This window comes from Loxodonta africana, chromosome X (genome assembly GCF_030014295.1).
Source record: "Loxodonta africana isolate mLoxAfr1 chromosome X, mLoxAfr1.hap2, whole genome shotgun sequence".
Taxonomy (NCBI): domain Eukaryota; kingdom Metazoa; phylum Chordata; class Mammalia; order Proboscidea; family Elephantidae; genus Loxodonta; species Loxodonta africana.
This window is the reverse complement of record NC_087369.1, coordinates 9,360,528-9,380,712: the sequence shown is the minus strand read 5'-3', so window position 1 is coordinate 9,380,712 and position 20,185 is coordinate 9,360,528. Positions and strand designations below refer to the sequence as shown.

The 20,185-nt window shown below is 43.7% G+C and overlaps 1 protein-coding gene across 1 annotated transcript in view; it reads left to right on the top strand.

Moving 5' to 3' along the window:
- Window positions 1-20,185, top strand: part of ANOS1 (anosmin 1) — a 635,904-nt gene that overhangs the window by 361,657 nt on the left and 254,062 nt on the right. The window contains exon 27 of the mRNA XM_064277948.1: window positions 19,865-19,995. The gene's annotated coding sequence lies outside the window, so the exon portion shown is untranslated. The remainder of the gene's footprint in view (window positions 1-19,864; window positions 19,996-20,185) is intronic.

Genomic DNA, 20,185 nt, shown 5'->3' with positions numbered 1-20,185 from the left:
ACTTGTCTTTCCAGTAATCCAGTAAAACAATTACAGTCAGATCCCTATCAGAATTGCCTTTGCATTATAATAGCCACCTTGTTGCCTGTAGGGATGAAAGCCCAAGACTGTGGATCTCAAATGCTTGGCTGGAGCTGGTTCTGTATTTTTAGTCCAATTTTGGGAAGTCAGGGAAGGATTCTTGGTCCCTGAGTTTTTTGTAGCTGCTTCTCTCAAGCCAGGAGAATGGATTAGGAAAAGACAAAACAAACAAACAAAGAAAAAAAGAAAAAAAAAACCCCACAGAGCACTTCACTCTCTGGCCCAGGAAATTCCAATGTTAATGAAGCCGCCTGGGAAGGGGAGGGGAGGGGAGGGATCAGATAGATAGGAGAGAGTAGTACCCCAGAATATAGACAAAGTTACTTATCTTGCTTGGGATGACTGTTTTATCTAAGATTCCCGTGGGGCATGTAGATTGTGTGCGCTGACTGGGTAGAGATTGCCCCCGAGGGTCAGGCCCGCATCCTGTGCTTGCGCTGTCTCAGAAGCCGTGGTTAGTTCCTCCGCTCCCAGTCCAAAGCCCAGCGCCAAGGTTCCGTGGCTGGGATGCCGCACTCCCGGCTCCAAAACCAGTCGCTGCCTCCCGGTGACTTCTCCTGTCAGCCGCGTCACTGCGCTGCCTCAGTGCACTGGCTGGGCTTCCCCCGAGGTCACTTCTGGGGGCTAGGGCTGCTTCCCGTGTTTGCGCCGTCTGAGGATATCGTCCGTGCTCAGCTCCCCTGTGCCCAGTCCATAGCCCGGCACCAAGGTTTTCTGACTGGGATGCTGGCTCCAGGCTCTGAAAACAGTCGCTGCTTCCCCGTGGTTGTTCGTTCTCTTGTTAGCCCCGTCAGTGTGCAGCCTGCTTGTGCTGGCTGAGCCTCTACGGAGGCTACCCCAGGGAGCTAGGGGTTAGGGCTGTGTCCGTGCTTGCCCCACCTCAGCAAGCCGCAATCAGCCCTGCCACTTGGCACCAGGGAACCGCTGGGGCTCAAGGCTGTGGGGTGGGTCGTGGGTTCCAGAAGCGGTCGCTGGTTCAGGACGCAACTTTTCGCTCACCTGTCACTCCAGTCAACTCTTTAGATCTGTGTTTAGTGGTCAGGGTTCGTAGATTGTCATGTATGTGATCGATTGATTCATTTTTCCGAGTCTTTGTTGCAAAAAGAGATCCAAGGTAGCGTCTGCCTAGTCAGCCATCTTGGCCCGATAATCACCACTGTGTATTTTGAGTGCCTTCCAAGCTAGGGGGCTCATCTTCCAACACCGTATTGGACAGTGTTCTGTTGTGATCCATAGGGTTTTCATTGATTTTCAGAAGTAGAACTTCAGAACTTTCTTTCTGGTCTTTCTTAGTGTGGAAACTCTGCTGAAACCTGTCCACTATGGGTGACCCTGCTGGTATTTGGTGGCATAGCTTCCAGTGTGACAGGAACAGGCAAGACACCACAGTGTGAAAGACTGACCTGTGGTGGATATATATATATTTTTTTCACCACAACACAGAGAAGTGCTTCCTGTTTTGGAGTTATTTATTGTTGTGCAAAACCTATTGCCTATTAGTGTTAACTCTAACGTCCAGTTCTGGCCACCTTCTCCACCTCCTCCTACACCCCTCCCCCCCATCTTCTGATCTAGCATGCTCCTTCACACTAATATGTATTTGCTTCTGCTCTGTCTGGGAGGCTCTGTACTCATTCTTTAGATGCCAACTCAAATGTCACTTCTTCTTGGGTGACTCAGGCCCCTTGGCCATATGCCTTTGGTGTGCCATGGAATTTTCTGGAATACATTTTATAAATGGTTCTTTATTTTTGAGGATCCCTGATAAATATCTGTCGTCTGTACAAGATACTAGCTTCGTGAGGGCTGAACCCACTTTTTTCAGTTCACTCTTATACTTCCAATGTTAGGAGCCCATTTCTATTAAATAAATAAGTGAATGAATGCAGTAAAAGAAATGTATTTTGAATAACAATTATGTTCTCAGTTCATGAGCTCATTTACTTTATAGCTCATTGGGGTTCTTAATTCTTTTGTTGATTAGTTTCCTGGTTCATATCTTTTTCACAGCGAGAACCAGGACAAAACGATCTTTTCCCCTTTCTGCAGAGTTGAAATGAAATTAAGTAATAAACAGTGCATGCGAAAATCTGAACCCTCGAGGTACCTGAAAAAAATCATTTGGAAATTCATACTGCAGAAATACTATCAATATTCATGGCAAGGGAATGTCAAATAGGAAAAGCTCGAATTAACTTCTGATAAATATCAGTAGTGAGACATTCATTAAAATAATTTAAAATCCTGAAAACCGATCCCGGCACGTGATCACGGCTCCTGCTTCCGTGGAAAATCTTCATCAGTAATGGCAAGACTGATTATAATTGTTTCGCAGATTCTGTCATGCTTTTTCATTATCTGTAATGATTCAGTTTACGTATTGTTGTCAATATTTGTTGAACTTTCATAATGCTTCAAGTTTTGTATTTGCTGAAATGATAATAAACTATTTGAAAATTTAATGAAACCTAATATCCCAGCTCTCATTTGCCCTCGAGTAGACTCTGGCTCATGGTGCCCCGTGTGTGTGAGGGTAGAGCTGTGCTCCAAAGGGTTCGCAGTGGCTGATTTTTCAGGAGTAGATGCCCAGGCCTTTCTTCCAAGATGCCTCTGGTGGATTCGAACATTCACCATCTGTACCACCCAGGGACTCCAGAGTATAATATACAGCGTCGTAAATGAGTAGACTGGAGCTGAAGAGGGGCATGCATGGGAAACCGGTGTCTAGGGGTTGTGCTTTCCGATACGGTAGCTACTCATGTGGCTAGGTCAATTAATTAAAATAAAATAAAATAAAATAAAATAAAATAATTCAGTTCCTAAGATGCACCAGAGGAGCCCTGGTGGTGTGGTGGTTAAAGCATTTGACTACTAACCAAAAGGTCAGCAGTTCGAACCCATCACCTGCTCCGTGGGAGAAAGATGTGGAAGTCTCCTTCTGGCAAGATTTACAGCCCTGGAAGCCCTATGGGGCAGTTCTACTCTGTCCTCCAGGGTTGCTATGAGTTGGAATCGGCTCAAAGGCAATGGGTTCTAAGATGCACCAGCCACATTTCAAGTGCTCAATAGGCACACGTAGCTAGTGGCAACCATATTGGAAAATGCAGATGGAGACAACTTGTCCATTATCGTGCAAAGTTCTGTCAGACACAGCCGATGTAGGACATTTTGTTAACTGCATCCTCAGTACAAATTGATAGCATGTGTCATTGTTTAAAAAAAAAGTTAAGATGGATTAGCAGAAACTTAGTTGGCAGATAAGGGCATTCAGAGTTTCCCAGGGCCCTTTTCTGCTTCAGACTCATCTAGATTATGGAGCAGCGAATCACGTGCACGAGATGCAGCCTGACACCTGCTTTTCTAAGTAAGGTTTTTTGGGAACATAGCCAAGCCCACTCGTTGACATAAGGCCAGCTTTTGCGGTACAATGACAGAGCTGAATAGTCATGACAGAAATCTTATGGCCCACAAAGCCAACCATATCTGCTGTCTGTCCGTTTTCAAAAGATGTTTGCCGACCCCGGTCTAGGTAATTGTGGTGACACAGTGGTTAAGCGTTTGGCAGCTAACCAAAAGGTCGACAGTTTGAATCCACCAGCCGCTCCTTGAAAATCCTATGGGGCAGTTCTACTCTGTCCTGTAAGTTTGCTATGAGTCAGAATTAACTTGATGGCAATGGGTTTGGTTTTTTATTTTTGGTTTAGATTTCATCCTACTTGAATCCACATTCAACACAGCAGTCAAGAAATCCAATGACGCATTGCATTGGGCAAATCTGCTTCGAAAGACCTCTTTAAAGTGTTAAAAAGCAAAGATGTCACTTTAAGGACTAGGGTATGCTTGACCTAAGCCATGGTGTTTTCAGTTGTCTCATATGCGTGTGAAAGCTGGACAGTGAATAAGACAGACTGAAGAAGAACTGATGCCTTTGAATTATGGCGTTGGCAAAGAATACTGAATATACCATGGACTATCAGAAGAATGAACTAGTCTGTCTTGGGAGAAGTACAGCCAGAATTCCCTTAGAAGCAAGGATGGCGAGACTTCATCTCTTGTCCTTTGAACATGTTATCAGGAGGGAGCATTCCCTGGAGAAGGACAACACGCTTGGTAAAGTAGAGGGTCAGCGAAAACAAGGGAAACATTCCACGAGGTGGGTTAACGCAACAGCCACAACAATGGACTCAGACATACCAACGATCACGAAGAGATGGTGCAGGATCGTGCAACGTTTTGTGCTGTTATACGTAAAGTTGCCATGAGTCGGAGCCCTCACGAAGGCAGCTAATAGCCACAAGCACACAGAGTCTTGATGGATGATAGGTGATCCACAGGGTATGAGCAAGGTGGCATCTCCAGGGCTGGAGATAGTATTCTAGAGCAGGAATGAGCTGTGGGGGAACTTACGATTTGGCTTCAAATATTTAGAGGACTTTTGCCTAGAAGAGAGAGTACGACACAAGGGCAAGGAAGAGCTATGGCCAGTACGTGGGAGCACGTTTCTGTCAAATGGAGTGTCTTACGAATAATGGAACAAGGGAGGCTCTTTCAAAGATTTGTTAGATCCTCTTGACTAGAAAGTTTACCCCAGTGGTGAGGTTAAGATCTGTTGGGCATTTGTAGGGATGATTCCAGCCCAAGTGAAGATGGGTGGAGAAATCTCCAGGGTAGACCTTCCTGGCTTCATGACCGTACAGAAGGCCCTAATGAAAGCTCCGAGTTCCTCCCCAAGGAGAATGCACTTCCCCTCACTTCAGAGCAAACTGAACAAAAGGACTTCACAGACCCTTCAGCTGTGGATCTCTGAACCCCCACTTAGAGAGCTCTGCCAATTCCTTGATTCTGTGAAACAAGAAAGCTTTTGATTATACAGACGCTACTTCTAAAAAGAATTTGAGACAACTCACGATTATCAGTCTACTGTGATATGGCAGAAAATTTTCACACATAGAAATCCAGTGTGCAAATACCTTAAAAACATTGTCTCCTCCTTGAAACGTTTAAACCAAAGATGCCGCCGGCGGTGTTATTTTCAGGAAAGCTTATTTTCATTCGGAGTTCAGTAGTAAGCTTATGGTAAAATTATAAATTCCATCACAATGGAATGTAGGTGAAATAGCATCCATATATGTACAAGTATTTAAGTGGTTTAGAGTTATCCTCACGACCTACCTCAGAAGCTCTGGTGGCTTAGTGGCTAAGAGTTACGGCTGCTAACCAAAGGTCTGCAGTTCAAATCCACCAGTTGCTCCTTGGAAACCCGATGGGACAGTTCTATATTGTCCTATAGGGTTGCTCCGTTTTTTAGTTTTAATCACCTACTTCATGCTTCAAATCCTTTTATCTCTTCCTACCTTTTCACCAAGGCATCATGTTGGATAATACCCACTTTTCATCTCATGGGCTGAATGCCCTCATTTCCTGTTCGACTCAGGTGTAAAGCTAGAAGACTTAAGAAAGCCAAACCAGGAACTGAAAGAAATTCACAAATGAAAAATGCCTTCATATTGTTATGGGGACTTGGTTGTATATCCCAATCATATTATATCATCAGAGATCATAATAACACCATTACGCTCTGCAATTACAGGCTTCCCTGGTAACTTATCATGTGTTTACTGTAATTATAACATTGGACTAATTACAGCAATTATGCCACTCAGTGGCTTCATTCTTCACTCTGAATTCCATTGATTGGGTGGACTTTCTCCATAACTCTATGATGTATGAGCCTTGAATCTGGTGAAGCGAGAACTTGCGTTGCTGGATTTTTCTGACTTCCCAATGACAGTTTTTAGGGTTAGGAGTGGACAAGTTGTTCACACTTTATTATTTCCATATAAAAATGTCCAAAAGCAGGCCGATTGCTCTTTTCCCCTCGCAGGCCTGGGCACTGAAGCCAGGAGGAGTTGATGGACCCAGCCCTTGTCCTTACCAGGGACTCAGGTCTGTGTCCCTCAGGGTACCACATGGCTGGATTGAGCTGACCGGTTGCTTAATTGAAATGAGAAGTCAGTTGGGTAAATTAGTAAAAATAGTCAATCAGCTTGATTCTTTTTAATTCCATCGATCACTTACTTGTTAAGCTAAATGGGTTGAATAAACTTTTTTTTTTTTTTTTAAGCTCTGCACATCTGAGTCCATGGAAGGTCACCCAGCAATCATTAATAGTCCTGCAAATAGAGGTTCTTCTTCCAGTTCAGCCCACAGATGTTCTAACACGGCCGTCTCACACAGGAGTCCCTGGGTGCTACAATGGTTAATGTGCTTAGCTTCTCCAACGGTGGGAGGTTCAAGTCCACCCAGGCGCACCTCAGAAGAGAGGCCTGGTGATCTACGTCTAAGAAATCAGTCGTGAAAACCCTGTGGTGCACAGTTCTCCTCTGACACACATGGGGTCACCATGAGTTGAAGTCAACTCATTGGCAAGTGGTTGTCACACAGAAGGCATCGTGCCAGCTCCTGAGAAGGCGCACAGCCATTTTGGGCACAGGTCCTGTACTCACAGTGTGTGATCTGCTTGTCCTCTCATGTCAGCACCGTAGGGAACATAAAGATTTTCAGGTGAAGGCCACAGAAAACTTGCCAAAAGCACGTTTTTAGTTTTATCATCAGCTATGGTTTGTTTCAGTCTCCGTGTTTGTCTTTGAGAAGGAAAATCAGAAATCATTTGGGTTGGGGCTGATTTTCAAATCCTCTTCTCCACCAACAGCGTCCGCAGGGTGAGGTGAAGCTGGATAGTGTTTTGGGGCCAGGCTCTGCCATTTGAGAACTGTTAGACTTTGGAAAACTCACTAAATGTCTAAACCTCAGTTTTCTCGTATATAATAAGGGAATTAGACCTTGTAGCATTTTGTGAGGTTTAAGTGAGAGTATGAAAGCTCTTTGTAAACTACGTGATACCTAAACGTGTGCAGTTAGGCCTCCCGCCTTCCCAGGGGAAATGTTCACTTTAGAGAAGCAGTCACCCCTTCCAGGCATTTTAAAAGATCATATTGAAAGATTGGAAAAAGCAAAAGTTTTGAAATTGACGGCCATGCTGAGTTGACTCTCTTTTTCAAATTTAGAATAAGTTAATTAGATGATGACATAAAATTACTTGGATCTTGAAAGTAGATCTTAGAAAAAGTATGAAATATTTACCACTTATCAAAACTTGATGTAGAACCCGAGACTATAACAAAATGCCACCCCCTATCGACTTTAGTGTCTGGTATTTAGGTTGCAATTCTGTTTTCAAATTCTATTAAATCATTAATCCGTTACGAAGCAACTGGGTGTTGTAATAAGATGAGAGAGAAACGGCAGCCGGAGAGAGAACACACATCTCTCTTCTTTTTAATTTGATGGGGAGTGTTAATAATGAATGATAATTGGCATTGGGTATAGTTATTATTGCAGCATCTTCTCAACAAAACTTATAACTTATTCCATTTGATTAGGCTGCATTACTAATTCAAGAGTGGTTCAGAGCCCGAAACTGCAGGCTCGTATTTGTTTGTTTCTTTTGGCTACGCTTGTGCTCTCAGGAGCCCGTTTCTATAGGGCCGAGCTTTTACTCCGCTCTTGGAAGCATCCGAAGACCCTTCAAGGGGTAATTCAGGGTGGCTTTGGAGAGTAATCTTTAGACTAGGATCATTCTTTTCTGCCAGGGTTGTAAAATAATAATTCCCACATGATGATAATGACTGAAATAGGGCACATTATTCTATAAGCCATAGGCTTGTGATTAAAAAAAAAAATGAAATGGTACTTCCTCTCATATTTTAAGCAAAACCTTACACTCGCTGCCCAGAAAATCGGTTCAATATTTTTGCCAACGACATACCAAAAAAAACAAAAAACCTGTTGCCGTTGAGTCACTCCCGACTCACAGCAGCCCTACAGGACAGAGTAGGACTGCCCCATAGGGTTTCCAGGGAGCGCCTGGTGGACTCCGACTGCCGACCTTGCCATTGAGTCACTCCTGACTCACAGCAGCCCTATAGGACAGAGTAGGACTGCCCCACAGGGTTCCCAGGGAGCGCCTGGTGGATTCAGACTGCCGACCTTGCCGTTGAGTCACTCCCGACTCACAGCAGCCCTATAGGACAGAGTAGGACTGCCCCATAGGGTTCCCAGGGAGCGCCTGGTGGACTCCGACTGCCGACCTTGCCGTTGAGTCACTCCCGACTCACAGCAGCCCTATAGGACAGAGTAGGACTGCCCCACAGGGTTCCCAGGGAGCGCCTGGTGGACTCCGACTGCCGACCTTTGCTTAGTAGTTGAGCTCTTAACCGCTGTGCCACCGGGGCTCGTAGGAGGATGGAATTATAAAACCAGTTGTTGAGTTGACCCTTCACCAGGCCTTTCTCTTGAGGCGCCTCCGGGTGGGCTTGCACCTCCAACCTCTCAGTTCATAGCTGAGCACGTGAACTGTTTGCACCACCCAGGGACTCATTTAAATGCAGAGCCCAGGTCAGACTTTGGGAGCATTCATTTCACAGAATTTCTGTGATGGAAGGCCCTTAACACTCACCTGCTCATCGCCTGCTTGCTCCCCCACCCCAGCCCCCTGTGGTTTTTCCTCCTCTAGGTGTGCGTAAGCATCTGTCTACAGACTTTCTCTAAACACTTCACTGGTTCTGCTCAGGTGGTTGCCTCTGTTCAGGGCTCATTTCGTCAAAGTCCTTAAAAGTGGCTCCCAGAACTAGAGGATATTCTACACGTGTCTTGATGCGTGCAGAGCACCATTGCTTTTCCTTCCACTGGGCAATGCACTCTCATTAGGGTTGTACCAGTTGCTTTCCCAGGTCACATTATTGATTCCTAGGGTGCCTGTAATCGTCCCCAAATTTATAGGTTCTTCCCTCGTTTCTCAAAAAGGTGACAAAATGTGTGTGCGTGGGAAGTGCCCTTCATTACTTTGTTGGAATACAGGTAAGAGTGAACCCTTTTGATCTACAAAGTTGGGCCGATTCTTTTCCTTCAGGAAAACGTTTATCGTTTGTGTCTTTGCTTAGGGATTTAGGGTAGCTGTTGTTGTCAGGTGCCGTCAAGCCAGTGTCCACTCATCGTCACCCCATGTGACAGAGTAGAACTGCCACATGCGATTCTAGGCTGTAATCATTACCGAAGTAAATATCCAGAACTTTCTTCTACAGTGCTGCTGGATGGGTTCAAAGTGCCAGCCTTCAGGTTAGTGGTGTTGTCTGTTAGGTGCTGTGGAGTTGATTTCAACTCCTAGCAACCCCATGTGACAGAATACGGCTGCCCCACGTGGTTTTCTTGGCTGTAATCTTTATGGAAGCAGATCGCTAGGCCTTTCTCCCACGGAGCTGCTGGTGGGTTCGAACCACCAACTTTTTGGTTAGCAGCCAATCACTTAATAATTGCATCACCAGGGTTCGTTGTGGGATACAGGGGGAAAAAAAAAAAACACCATTGGCCTCAAGTTGATTCCTACTCACAGCGCGACCCTATAGGACAGAGTAAGACAGCCCCATAGGGTTTCGAAGGTTGTAATCTTTATGGAAGCAGACTGCCACATAGGGTTTCGAAGGTTGTAATCTTTATGGAGGCAGACTGCCACATCTTTCTCCCGTGGAGCAGCTGGTGGGTTTGAACCGCCAAGCTTTTGGTTAGCATCTGAGTGCTTAACCACTGTGCCACCAGGGCTCGTTGGGAAACAAAATAATGCCTGTTAGGTATAGTTAGCCTGGGATTTGAGTTCTTCTTTGTCCATTTACTAGCAAAAGATAGGTAATTTACATACTCCCTATAGTTCTTTAATTTTTCATTTGAAAAACAAAGATAAGTTAGTTTGCATCTTAAAGGGTTGTCAGAAGGATTAAAAGTGATAGTGAATGTAAAGTGCTTACCAGCTGCTCAGTAAAAGTTACCTTAATTGCTCCTTCAGTTATTCTGAGGCTTCCTGGAGAAAATCCATTTCTTTACACTGAGTCTCTCTTCCCTTCCTTTCTATCTCTCTCATACTTTTTATTTCTTTACTATTTTTTTCTCTGAATTCTTAGAGTATCTTATTTGCTTTCTATTTCATCAGTCTAGGTTTTTCCCTTTGTCAGTGTTGCCCTTTTGCCATATATTGTAAGTTTAATTCTGCTTTGGCAATTTGTGTTCCCATGAAAGCAATGTGGCCTCATGCCACTGAGCCTAGTTTTCATCTTTGCTGCTATTTGCATTTATTCTTGTTATGTCTTTCATTTTCACCTTTTTGCTCCTTAGAAAGCAGATGTAACCTCTTAGCTTTTTTCCTAGTTCCTATAGTAAATATTTGTGCAGCTAGAAGTTCTCTTTCTTGAATTTTTAAAGGCTCTATGTTAATTTTTTCCTTTCTGCTTTCCCCCTTCCCTCCGCCCCTCCTCCCTCCCTCCCTCCCTGCCTCCTTGTTTCCTTTCATTTTTGCAGGATAAGAGATTGATCCAGTTTGGGTATTTGTCAGCAGAAAGAAAGAAGGGAGTTCCTTAGGCTTCGCTGCCCTGTATGCGCAGATCTACACCAGGGGTCAGCAGAGCTTTTCTGTAAAGGGCCAGATAGTAAATATTTTAGGCCTTGCAAGCCATAACATCTGTAGCAACTACTCACCTCTGTCACTGTAGCACAGAAGCAGCCATAGGCAGATGAACGAATGTGGCTGTGTACCAATAAAACTTTATAAAAGACAGCAATCAGGACATGGCCCCCAAAACAAAAACTTTTGTTTTTGTTTTTTGTTATTGTGCTTTAGGTGAAAGTTTACAGTGCAAATTTGTTTTTCATTGGCTCAGACTGTGAAGGAGGTGGCTGGAATTTCCACTTCAGCTGGAAAGTTCTGCTCACTGGTCTTGCAGGAGTAGAGGCTGTCTATGAAATGCTAATAAGGCCAGCCCATTCACACGTAAATTTCCAGATTCCTACCCCCTCAACTAAGTTCTTACAAGTGATTGAAAGAGTAATTGCCTTCTAGATAAGCCAGCTTTAATATACGTTTTCTAGCCAATTATGCCAGTCAGAAGATGGTCTGCAGAGTAATGCCGCCTGTTCGAGTTGCCTTTGGGAAAACTTCAATAGAGGAAGGCCTTTCTTTCCTTTGGCTGTTTTCAGAGTGAGTGCAGTGCTTCTCTTCAGGAGACAAAGCTGTAAAAGGGATTATGCCTTATAGGAAGGCCAAGGAAGGAGTTCTGCGGGCACAGTGGTTAAGCGCTCAGCTGCTAACTGCAAGGTCGGCAGTTCGAACCCACCAGCCGCTCAGCTGGAGAAAGATGTGGCAATCTGCTTCCGTAAAGATTACAGCCTTGGAAACCCTATGGGGCAGTTTTACTCTATCCTATAGGGTTGCTGTATGGTCGCCGTGACTCAGAATTGACCAGAGAGCACACAACAACAACAAGAAGGGTGAAGATACAAAGGACATTGTGGCTTCATCCCTCTGCATCAGGACTGTATTGCATGTTTTCACAATTTTTTTTTTCTTACTGCAAATAATACAACAGATGGTGTAGTTCCAGGAATCATTTAACAGGTTTGGCAAGAATTCTAAGAGCAAACTGATTTTGAAAGCAATATTCAAACTAAAAAGTGACACCAAGGCAGTGTAGACCCAGTGCTGGGGGGTGATGAAATAGTGTTCAGTGAAGCGGGGGAGACAGTTTGTCATTGTATTTTCCTGTGTCTTGGATGCACAATGATTGATCTGCAGACTGAATATGTAGGGAAACTGACTCAGAGGAGACTGGAATAAATACATTTAAGTAAATTATGCCCGTGGCTAAGTGAAGAACTGGGAGCAGTGGGGATTCAGTGGTAGAATTCTCGCCTTCCGTGTGGGAGACCTGGATTTGATTCCTGGTGGCCAATGCACCTGTCTGTCATTGGGGGCTTGTGTGTGGCTATGATGCAGAACAGATTTCAGCAGAGCTTCCAGTCTAAGACTAGGAAGAAAGGCCTAGTGATCTACTTCTGAAAACCAGCCAACGAAAACCCTGTGGGTCACAACCCATCATGGAGATGGCACACGACTGGGCAGTGTTTCATGCCATTGTGCATGGAGTCGCCATGAGTTGGGGGCCGACTCAACAGCGTCTAACAACAACAACAACTGAGGAATGCTTTTGTAAGGTGGTATATTTGTTTTGTATTGCTCTGTAACAAGAAAAAAAAGAGCCAGGTCTCTAACGGGGAAGGAGATAGGTTTTGTCTTGCGTACCTGCAAAGGGGCAGCCTGGAGCAAGATTGTGTGAACTTATCAGGGGTCAGCAGAAGGGGGAGAGGGCCCCTGAATTCTTTTGATGTTATGCCATTATCTTCACGTTGCAAAGGAACGGGGGTACTGGTCTACAAGTTGTTGTTATTGGGTGCCTTCGAGTAGATTCTGACTCATGGCAATGCCATGTGACAGACTAGAACCGCCCCATAGGATTTTCTAAGCTATAATCTTCCTGGGAGCAGGTCACCAGGTCGTTCTCCTGCAAAGCCACTGGTGGTTTCAAACTGCTGACCTTTTAGTTAGCAGACGAGTGCTTAACAGGGCTCTACCACAGGGCTCCTTTTAGTCTACAAGAGAGGGCATTTCTTGGGAGAAGTTCCTGGGACCCTCAAAGTCAGCATCAAGGCACTGGGCAGGCATCCAGCAACCCACCCCCAGGAATGCATAGAGGAGACAGAGATAACCAGACAGATGGGAGGGAGCTGGAGACAAACTTGGCGGAAGTCCGAGTTTTATGAAAGTCTGTCTCTGCGTCTGTCCCCTTGGCCTACTTTGCAGTGGGCCCTCTGGTTTATTTTGGTCTGGGCTCCGAATGAAACATGAGGCTGTCATGAGAAATTTACCGCCTGAGAATCACGGGAGAACGCGGAGAACAATGGTGGTGGTGTTTTTTTCCTTCCCCATCACTGAGTAATGAAATGCGATGAATATGTTCTGCACAGTGGTGAATGTCGGCATTAATAAGCTGGAATGTCAATGCATGACTATTTGTATACTTAACATCTAATAATTACATCATTTATCATAAAAAAAAATCTAGCAATCGTAAACAGAGAGCATTTATAATTAATTTTCCTGTCTCGGAAGGTCCAATTCATTCCGCGGTCAAAACGAGTCAGTGTACATTTTTTTCTCTATCAGCCACAGGCCACAAGGTAATGCACTGAAATCAGAACATTTACAATAACGGACTAATTAAATTGTTTCCTCTACTGTAGTAGACAAATGCAGGCTTCCAATGCTGATAATCAGTCACCACAGTAAACGTCATTTAGTTCCCCTTGAACGTCAGATTCTCCCCAATGGCAATTTTTAACTGGCAGGAGGGTGAAGAAATCCAGTTTGCTGGGGCAATAGAGAATATTGACTTCTGCATATCATTATCGCTAACGTACTCCAAATGGGACTGATAGGGAATTCATTAAAACAATATTTTTTAAAACATGACTTTGAGTCATCAGCAGATGAATAAACCAAGGAGAAATTATCTTAATCTGAGCACAGATTTTGAAACGCTTGTGTTGATACGCTGTCTCTGATAATTTCCTTAACCAGATGTTGTTGGGTGACATCAATGTGATTCTGACTCATGGTGACCCCGTGTCACTCAGCAGAAGTGCCCCACAGGGTTTTTGAGGCTGTAATCTTTACAAGAGCAGATTGCCAGGTCATTTTCCCACGGAGCCACTGAGCGGGTTCAATCTGACAAGCTTTCGGTTAGCAGCCGAGCCATCTTTGTGATTGTGGATGTATTGGAATCCATTGTTGGATTCACCATCTATTTTGAGTGCCTTCCAATTTAGGAAGCTCATATTCTAGCAGTATATAGGATAACGTTCTCTTGTGATCCAGAGGGTTTTCACTGACGAACTTTTAGAAAGCTATTCATAAGGTTTTCACCGGCTAATGCTTTTCAGTAGACTACCGGGTCCTTCACTTTCTTGCTGAAAGTGAAGAGGACTTGAAGCACTTACTGTCAAAGATCAAAGACCACAGCCTTCAGTATGGGTTGCACCTCACCATGAAAAAAAACAAAAATCCTCACGACTGGACCAATGAGCAACATCATGATAAACGGAGAAAAGATTGAAGTTGTCAAGGATTTCATTTTACTTGGATCTGCAATCAACAGCCATGGAAGCAGCAGTCAAGAAATCAAAAGACACATTGCATTGGGTAAATCTGTGCTGCAAAGGACCTCTTTAGAGTGTTGAAGAGCAAAGATGTCACCCTGAAGACTACGGTGCGCCTGACCCAAGCCATGGTATTTTGAATCACATCATATGCATGTGAAAGCTGGACAATGAGTAAGAAAGAGTGAAGAAGAATTGACACCTTTGAACTGTGGTGCTGGAGGAGAATATTGAATATACCATGGACTGCCAAAAGAACCAACAAATCTGTCTTGGAAGAAGTACAACCAGAATGCTCCCTAGAAGCAAGGATGGCGAGACTGCTGCATCTTACATACTTTGGACATGTTGTCAGGAGGGGATCAGTCCCTGGAGAAGGACATCATGCTTGGCAGAGTACAGGGTCAGCGGAAAAGAGGAAGACCCTCAACAAGGTGGATTGACACAGTGGCTGCAACAGTAGGCTCAAGCATAACAACAATTGTGAGGATGGCTCAGGACTGGTGGTGTTTCGTTCTGTTATGCATAGGGTCGCTATGAGTCGGAACCGACTCGATGGCACCTAACAACAACAACAATTTTTAGAAGTAGATTGCCAGACCTCACTTGCTTGTCTGTCTTAGCCTGGAAGCTCTGTTGAAACCTATCCACCATGGGTGGCCTTGTTGGCATTTGAAATACCAGAAGCATAGCTTCCAGCATCACGGTAACATGCGAGCCACCACAGTACAGCAAACTAACAGATGGGTGCATGGTGGGATGTGTCTGGGAAATACTCAGATCTGAGCAGAGTCTTTATTAGGTGCTGGCCACTGGTTTTTGTTTTTTTTTTTTACAGTTGAGTAATATGTGGACCGCTCTTTACTTTTATTTTATTGCAGTAAAATATATATAACAAAAAATTTGCCATTTTAACCATTTCTAAGTGTATAATCCCGTGACGTTAATTACATTGATTCACTATTAGGTATAGGCATTGCCACTATCCATTTCCGTAAGATTTTCATCACCTCAAACTGAAACTGAGAACTGTATGAATGCCTTTTAAAGTTAAAAAGGTGTCTCCTTGAACCCCAGTTCAATATTAAACAATTTGTACTGTAGAAAAAGAACGTGGTGTTTCAATGGAAACTGTCCACAGGATGCCTGTCCAGACTGTTGATTCCAGCCCTACTCATTGTCTTTGAGGTTTTTTTTTTTCCTTTTAGTAATATTTTATTGTGTTTTCAGTGAATATTTGGACAGCAGTTTAGATTTCCCATTCAACAGTTTCTACACAAGTTGTTCAGTGACGTTGGTTACATTTTTCATAATGCATGGCATCGTCATTATTTCTGTCCTGGTTGTTCCGTTTTCATTAATCTCGTCTCCCTGCCCCCTTACATTCTCATCTTTGTTTGAAAGTCATTGTTGACCTGTCTTTGAGCTATTTTCCATCTCTTTGTAAACTTTAGGTAACCTAGGGATTGGGCAACGTTTGTTCTGTTGAACGTAAGGTTGTCGTACGTAAGCTGACTCACAGTCAACAAACCACAACTGTTGGATAGGCAAGCTCATCTTTCCCCACGAGTTTCAACTGACTTCCCTCTCCCTGTGGGAAAACAGTTGTGTCTCCATTTGCAGTTCAGTTCCTTTGCTGCATATTAATTTGTGCTTTTTTGACTTGTCCTTTGAACTGGTTATAACATCTGCCTGGTTCCCTCATAGATTAAGCAGTGAAACAAAATTCTTTAACATGTGTTCGTTCATTTTTACATCTGTATGAGAGCCATGCTTTTACCTTTTTTCTGAAAATTATCTTTTAACTGTATCATACACTTAAATATGTGTAAATATGTGACGAGGTATTTATCTTATATGTCTGCTATGTACTTTTTAATTTCATGTAACTATGAATTTGGATCCCTGGTGGTGCAGTGGTTAAGAGCTCAGCTGCTAACCGAAAGATCAGGAGTTCAGATCCACCAGCTGCTCCTTGGAAACCCTATAGGACAGCTCTACTCTGTCCTATACGGTCACCATGAGTCAGAATCAACACGATGGCAACAGGTCTGTTTTATTCAGGTTTTAACTCTAAATTCGAAGTAAACACACAAATTAAGTACATACCAAATTATAAAAAAAAACAATACGATTATATAAAGTCAACGAGGTTAATTTCAAGTGATAGGCTGCTGTCTTTCCAAAACCACGTTGCCAAAGCTGGATTTAGGAGTAGGAAGATGCCTTTGCCACGTTCAGAGTTTTCTTCCCCATTGACTTGACTTTGATTTCGAGCGCCGTGAGCCACCATTTGGATAACAGGCTCTGCCATAATCACATTTCCCTTTCTAGCAACGAATTCACTTAACTACCAGTATAGTATCTGAAGGGCTAATCCATTTAACCTGTCACCACAAAGTGAAATAACAGATTGAAAGATATTAATTTAAGAAACGTTTTTCCAAGCATAGAAATGATGAGACTTTCTGCCAGAGAAGGAAGTCTTGCATGAGTAAGGACTGGACCCAGACAATACTCACGCTTACTCTAGGAACATAGGGTACAGATGCTCTGTGGTTGGCATACCACCTCACTGCATCCTGTGAGCTGCCTCAGACCCACTACTGCTCGTCCTACTGATGTTGTTTTTTGTTGTTGGGTGCCGTTGAGTCAATTCCAACTCATAGCGACCCCATGCAAGAGAGTAGAACTGCTCCATTGAGTTTTCTTGGCTGTGATCTTTATGGGAACAGATCACCAGGCTTATCTTCAGCAGAGCCGCTAGGTGGCTTTGAAGTGCTCAACTTCCGATTAGCAGTTGAGCCCTTAACCATTGCGCCACCAGATCTCCATCTGTCTATTACATAGCGACATCAATGAGTCTTCCCTTTATGTCATAAATATGTCACCACTTATGTCATAAGTTGGCCTCTGTTTTTTGTTTTTCACAAGTCCAAGAACAATTGAAGAACTCTCTTATTTTTACTGTGTGAAATGGAATACAAACTGGGATTTAGAGAATGCTTTTATTATTTTGTATTATGTTATTATTTTTACATGATGTACCTGGTAAATGTTATATTGCACATGACATATTCCATTGTTTTGTGAAAAAGTATTAAAATTACCAGTTGATGTTTTCAGTAGCAGAACATTGTCATAAAAACGGAAAGAGACCATGTTGTTCATTAATTACAGGAAAGAGTACTGCCCAGTAGAATTTTTTAGGGGGGAAGAAGAGACAGCTAGTTTTTAAAAATTGTGGTAAAATATTCACAACATAAAAATTTGACATTTTAATCGTTTTTAAGTGTACAATTTAGTGACCTTAATTATTTTCACCATGTCGTACAACCATCACCGCTATTTCTAAAACTTTCTCATCCCCCCAGAAAATTCAGTCCCCTTCAGCAGTAACTCCCTGTTGTCCCTGCCCAGGCTCTATGCATTGGTTTACCGTATTCATATTTCATGTCAGTGGGGTCATTCAGTGGGGTCATTGTCCTCCTCTATCAGACTTCACTCAGGACAGCATTTTCAAGGTTGCTCCAGGTTGTGACATGGATCAGAACTCACTTCCTCTTTATGGCTGAGTAATATCCCATTGTGGGGACGGACCACACTGGTGTATCCATTATCCACTGCGGGATGGATCACTCTTTCACCCTTTCCACACCAGCCACACACCCAGCTGGAAACCCTGCTCACGTTCCCTAAACCTGTTCCACTCACCTGCGCCTCTATTATTCAGACTGTTTACTCAGCTTGAACAATATCCTCCTCCAGATGTTAAAAGTTGTGGCCATCTTTGTTTTTAATTGTGCCTTAGATGAAGGCTTAGAGAGCACATTAGTTTCTTGTTAAACAATTAATACATGTATTGTTTTGTGACATTGGTTGCCAACCCCGCGACGTGTCAACACTCTCCCCTTCCTGACCTTGGGTTCTTCATTTCCATTCATCCAGCTTTGCTGTCCCCTCCTGCCTTCTCGTTCTTGCCCCTAGGCTGGTGTGCCCATTTAGTCTCGTATACATGGTCGAGCTACATGAATTATTGTTTGCTTTATGGGCCTGTCTAATCTTGCTGAAGGGTTAAAGTTGTGTCCATCTTGAGAAACGAAACCTGAACCCCACAGTTCTTTTCTTCCCCCACGAAGCAGATGAGGATAACAATGGAAGAGAGCCTGATTTGAAGGCAAGTAAAAACCAACAACCAAAGGATCATCAAATCACAAGCTGACGACAAGATCCGTTAACATTTGTGCATGACATTTTTCTTATTGGAAATAAACGATCCTGAATCTGTTACAGTGATAAAAACAGGAACAAGCGTCAGAAGAAGCAGAGGCTGTATCTGCCCTGAATACAATCACTTCATTCTCATGTCAGATGACATTCAACAATTCTATGCCAAGCAAAGACATCACAGCAATTCATTGAACTGATCACCCTTTCCAGAACTATATGTTTTATGAATAACATGTTGCAACCTAAATGAAAAGCTCATCTTCTATTGCACAGACTCACGGGTAAAATTAACTGGATTATCACCTGCAAAGCTACCAGCCATGGTTTGCAGTGAGTTAGCAATAGTCATTGTCAGTGAGATGAATTGCATTGATTCTGTGTTCATTTCCCAATGAAAGCTGTAAAACATCGGTTGTTGGGGCATTCGGTAATTACCCACGGAATCAGAACCATCTGCTCTGCGGACATCTGCAAGCTCCATCCCAAATAGTTATTAAAAGATTCACCTGCACCAGATTCCAGCTGAAACTGATAACCTTCACAGGTTGTGAAGAAGTGTCCAAACTCATATCCTTACGAGTCTGATTCAAATTTGTCCTCTTTTTAAGTTTTATTTCTTATGACACGATCTCAGAGGAGACAAGGAGTCGTCATGTAGATGGGACCACAGACTTGCACACTCTCCCAAGTTGGGTGTGGCTGTTAGAAGGATAGCAGACTCTCCGGGGCCATGAAAGTGGGAGAGGAGGAAGAAGTTTACTTCAGAAAGGGACGTTTCTTTCTAAAGTGTGATGGGGAAGAACAGGAGGATGAGAGTAAAGAGAGCTTCCTCCGTCTCCAGATCTCAGGATAATAGATGGGCAGCGTGATTGACAAAGCCTTCGTCCTGTTACTATGGGGCATCCACAGGATTGAGCAAACAAAACCGCCTTGCTTATTGATCATTCCTTCCGCCAACGTCTATGGAGCACCACCTGCATGCTAAGTCCTTTGCTAGGTGTAGGGGACAGAGCGGTGAGGTGGCGGAGCACTTTCTACCACTTTTTTTTTTTTTTTTAACCCAGCCATGAAGAGAAATGAAGTCCTGGTACATGGGTGAGCCCTGAACACGTTAGGCTGAGTGAGATAAGTCAGTCGCAAAAGGACAAGCACTGTAGGATCCCACTTCCATGAAATAGACACATGTATAGAGACCTAAGCTCATTAGAGGTTACCAGGGGTGGGCAGGAGGGGGAATGGAGACTCACTGCTTGGGGAGCGCTGAGGGAATAATTTGGAAAAGGATAGTGGTGACACTTGTCCGACATGATGAACGTAACCATTGTCACTGAATTGTGTATGTAAGAATTGTTGAATTGGCAAATATTCTGTTTTATATATATGTGTGTGTGTATATATATATAAAAAACCCTCCAGAACTGTGAGAGAATACATGTCTGCTGTGTTATGCCGCCAGGTTTGTGGGAGCGTGTTGGGACAGCCTCAGGACGCTACTACAGAGCCCAGGGACCAAGAGATTTAAGCCGCACAGCAGCTCGAATCCTCAGATGGCTCCAGGGCATCACCGTGATTTGTCCCTCGTCCTCCGTGGGTATTTTCTGAGTGTTTGTCCCAGGGCACTCAGGGCAAGGGAAAGAATGCTTCATTCTGATGCCTCAGGGCTTACCCCTCACTGGCTGTTTTCTGAGTAAATTTATGCCCTGCGCAGGGGCGGACCATCCAGTAGACAAGGTAAGCATGGGTTTACTCGGGATTACTTGCTAATCTTTGGTGAACA